This window comes from Malus sylvestris, chromosome 10, assembly GCF_916048215.2.
Source record: "Malus sylvestris chromosome 10, drMalSylv7.2, whole genome shotgun sequence".
Lineage (NCBI taxonomy): Eukaryota > Viridiplantae > Streptophyta > Magnoliopsida > Rosales > Rosaceae > Malus > Malus sylvestris.
Window position 1 is genome coordinate 9,654,480 of NC_062269.1, and position 4,335 is coordinate 9,658,814.

General features: G+C 40.2%; 1 pseudogene; it reads right to left on the reverse strand.

Moving 5' to 3' along the window:
* Positions 1–854: 854 nt before the first annotated feature.
* On the reverse strand, positions 855–2,314 carry LOC126584199 (40S ribosomal protein S25-2-like; annotated as a pseudogene).
* Positions 2,315–4,335: the final 2,021 nt, after the last annotated feature.

Below are 4,335 nucleotides of genomic sequence, written 5' to 3' on the forward strand. Positions count from 1 at the left end.
TCCAACAACGATCCATGAAGATTATGCCGCATGTATCAACCCGACCAAAATATGATACATCAATGCCAAGACATATTGCATCAACATCTACATCACCAAAGTATCATAAGATTGAAGTTAAGCAATCCAATCTTAAACAACCTTGTTGACCTCTTAACGACATCACCGCCGAAGTCAACCTTCCAGAAACTTGTCCAAGGAATTGGTATGCCTAACTATTCATATGTAATGCTTATAAATCTCATTTAGAAGTTTTGTCAAACTTAGAGGGTTATCTAAAAGTTTACTCATTTGACTTTAATGTACTCTTTTTTCCTACGATTAGGAGCACTTTTCCCATAATCACCAAATTCGTTTTAGTATTCATATTACACTTGAGGCAAACACCAAACGTCGTTTCACCACGGAACAATGCAACACACAACCTAAAGAAAATCTATTAACACGCATTAGGATAACCATCATTAGTTAAGCATACAACATTTGTGATGCAATTCATCTTTAAACAAAATTGATTTTGTTTCAAGCCTATACAATAAATTCTAGACAACATCACCATTTACATGAAATCGGGATAATAGTCTACGTAGTTATGTGACAAACCCCACTAATGAAGAAAATGCCTTAGATCGTATCATGGACAATAAACAAAAACCGAAATCTAAGATGCATATATGTAAGTAGAAAGCAATTTCATCAGAAATTTTCTTGGTTCTCATAAGCAAAACTGAAGATTGTAAATTCGAAACGTTGCTAAATAGCGTAAGAGGCATATCAATAGCCAAAAAAAAATCCAAGCTTGCAGAGTCATAAACACAATACTACATAATTAGACATGAAAATGCAAAATGGACTTAGGTGTTGGTGGCTATAGTGTAAATCTGCTGGCTGGCGTGAGCCGAAACCATCTGAATCAACCCTCAAGCCATCAACTCCCTAATTGCCTTCCTCGCGAGCGACCTGTTGATCTTGAGGCGGTCGGATAGAATGGAAGGCGTGAAGAGCTTGTACGTGAGAGCTTCGTGAGTAGCTTGTCGTAGGTGCCCTGGTCGAAAAGCACCATGTTGTTAACCTTCTCATTTTGCTTCCCTTTGCTCTACTTCTTCTTATTCTTCTTCTTCTTCTGTTTTTCTCCTCCGGACTTCGTCGGCTTCAATAAGGGCAGCAGTGCCTTGTCCTTCTTTGGTGCCTGAAATTTAAAAAACTCGAATTGTTAGACCATTTTCAACCCTTAAGGATAAAACTTAAAAATTTAAGCCAGAAAATTTTAAGCCATAAGCTCGAAACTGTTTTTCCAATCCAATAGGACTACAACACCCCCCCTTGAGTGTGTAAATACTCAAATAAAACATCACATCAGATCTTCAGTAGATAAAGTAGAACGATTGATGAAGTCGTCGGCACAACGGGTGAATACGAGTCTCAACTTTAAAAGAAAATATGCATTGGTAGTAAAACTCACAAAACCTAGCTATGGTAAAACCCAAGGCAGGGGAAAACCCATAGACTAAGGAGAAAATTGAGAAGTATGCATAATGTCTAAAATAAACGTCAAACAGGACGAAAGTAGTGAACTAAAAGGAGTATAATCATCCCAGGATGGGTACCTCATTAAAACCTTGTTAGGTAGCAAAAACCCAATGGGAAAAATGCTCTTAATCGTAGGAAAAAGAGTACATTAAGATCAAGTGAGTATGCTTCTGGATACTCCCCATGAGTTAGACATAACTTCCAAATAAGAGAACTACAAACATTTCAACTCAGACAATTTACGCATACCGATTCCTTAGACAAGCTTCAAAAAAGTAGACTTGGGCAAAGACTTGGTGAAGATATCGGCCCAGTTTTCTTGGGAATGGATTTGTTTGACGTCAATGTTCTGATGTTGTTGTTATTAGTAAGAATAAAAGAACTTCGGTGACATGTGCTTTGTGTTGTCTCCTTTGACGTACCCCTTATTTAACTGCTCGATACATGCTGCATTGTCTTCAAAGATCGTCATAGGAAGGTCAACGATGGAAGTAAGACCACTAATGCTTCAAATATGTTCCATGACTGCTCTTAACCAAAAGCACTCACGCAATGCTTCATGTAGGGTAAGAATCTCAGCATGGTTCAAAGAAGTCGCAACTAACGTTTGCTTGGTAGACCTCCAAGATATAGCGGTGTCCTTAACGGTACAGACATACCTTGTTTGAGAACATGCCCTATGTGGGTCAGACAGATAACCAACGAGGCAAGAATCAACCCGAGGACCGAGTCGGGCGGCGGCTCCTCTCGAGGATTTGTGGGTGTAGAACAAGCCCAAATCCATCGTACCCTTGAGGTAGCAAAAAATGTCTTTAACACCATTCCAGTGTCTGCGTGTAAGCGCATTGCTGTATCTAGCCAAAAAATGTCGGGTCTAGTGCATTGAGTCAAGTACAATGGAGCACCAATTGCACTTAGGTATGGAACTTCAAGCTCCAAAATCTCTTCCTCATCTTCCTTAGGATGGAAGGCATCTCATTTAGCATCTAGAGTCTAAACGACCACATAAGTACTCAAAGGCTTCGCTCTATCCTCATTAAAACGTCGCAACACCTTCTGGGTGTAATTTGATTGATGTCCTAGGATTCCATCTAAACAAAGCTTGATCTCCAAGCAGAGACAATATCAAGTTTTCCCAAGATCTTTCATTTCAAATTGTGATTTCAAGTGAACAGTAATTTCCTCAAGCTCTGCAGGAGTTCCGATGAGGTTCATGTCGTCGACATAAACTGCAATGATCACAAATCTAGAATGTGACTTCTTAATGAACACACATGGGCATAATTCGTAGTTCACATAACCCTAACTTGTCAAATACTCACTCAGATGGTTATACCACATCCGCTTGGATTGTTTCAATCCATAGAGTGATCTCCTCAATCTAATCGAGAAAGTGTTTTGTGGTCTATATTTATTGAACCAGTCAATGGAAGTCTTTCTGGAACTTTCATATTCATTTTTGTATCTAGATCCCCATAGAGATACGCGGTTACCACGTCCATAAGCTACATATTCTATTTTTTGGAAACTACCAAACTAATAAGGTAGCGAAACATTATGACATCCATTACAAAGGCATACGTCTCCTCGTAATCAATCCCAGGCCCTGAGAGAAACCTTGCACTACAAGGCGTGCTTTGTATTGCAGTATTTCATTCTTCTCATTACACTTCCTCACGAAAACCCACTTGTAACCCACGGGCTTCACTTGTGGTGGAGTAGGAGCTACGGGCCCAAAAACCTTATGTTTCACAAGCAAATCGAGTTTAACCTGGATTGCTTGTTTCTAGTTTGACCAATCTGTTCTACATCGACATTCATCAACGAAATGTGGTTCAATGTCATCACTAAGCATGATGTCGGAAGCAATGTTATACGCGAATGCATCATCGACAATCATCTCATTCCGATTCCAAACCTCATCCAATACTACGTAATGAACCGAAATCTCACGATTCTCGGGAGGTCGGTATGTCTCATCTAAAACATCATCGTAATCTAAAATAACCTCGTGCGTTGGAACATATAAGTAAGTAATGGTCGGATTCAGACTAGGGTTACTAGTTTATGTCGTTTTCATCTTCTGGGGTTGTGAATCCTTTGAACTATGGGGCCTGTCATGCTTCAGGGTAGGAGGAAGTGATTGGCTAGTCGCCAATGTGCTGTGTAGTGTGAGAGGCGCGACCGCCTTACCTTTGGGGACTGTCTAACTTTCCAAGGTGGTGTTACGGCCTATGTTAAGTACGTTCATACTTGCAGGTGCGTTTACAGCGGGGACATGTGATCTCATCACCTTTGTTAAATTAGTAAAAGCATTTGGCATGTTTTAAGCGATGCTCTGAAGATCTAGAATACGTCACACTTCAATTTCAAACTTAGGGGTGCGGGGATCTATATGAGACATAGTGGGAGTAATCCACGATAATTCATTGCGTTTTACAGGAACATTACTTATCTCATCTCCCTCTAACGACTGGAAGATTGTCTTATCAAAGTGACAATCCACAAAACGTACGGTAAAGAGATCTCATGTCAATGGCTTTAGATAGCAAATAATGGATGGCGAATCATAACCATTTTTCTCTGAAAACCATTTTGGTACATAGTGGCTGCGCTATTGGAACATAGACTGCGCACCCAAGCACATGTAAATACGAGACGCCAGGCTCGTATACAGTAACCAACTGTAAAAGTGAATGAGGTTGGGTAGCGGTGGGCCTCAGGCGAACCAACATAGCTATGTGCAATATTGCATGGCCCCAAGTAAATATGGGTAAATTAGTTCGCATAACCAAAGTCCGAGCT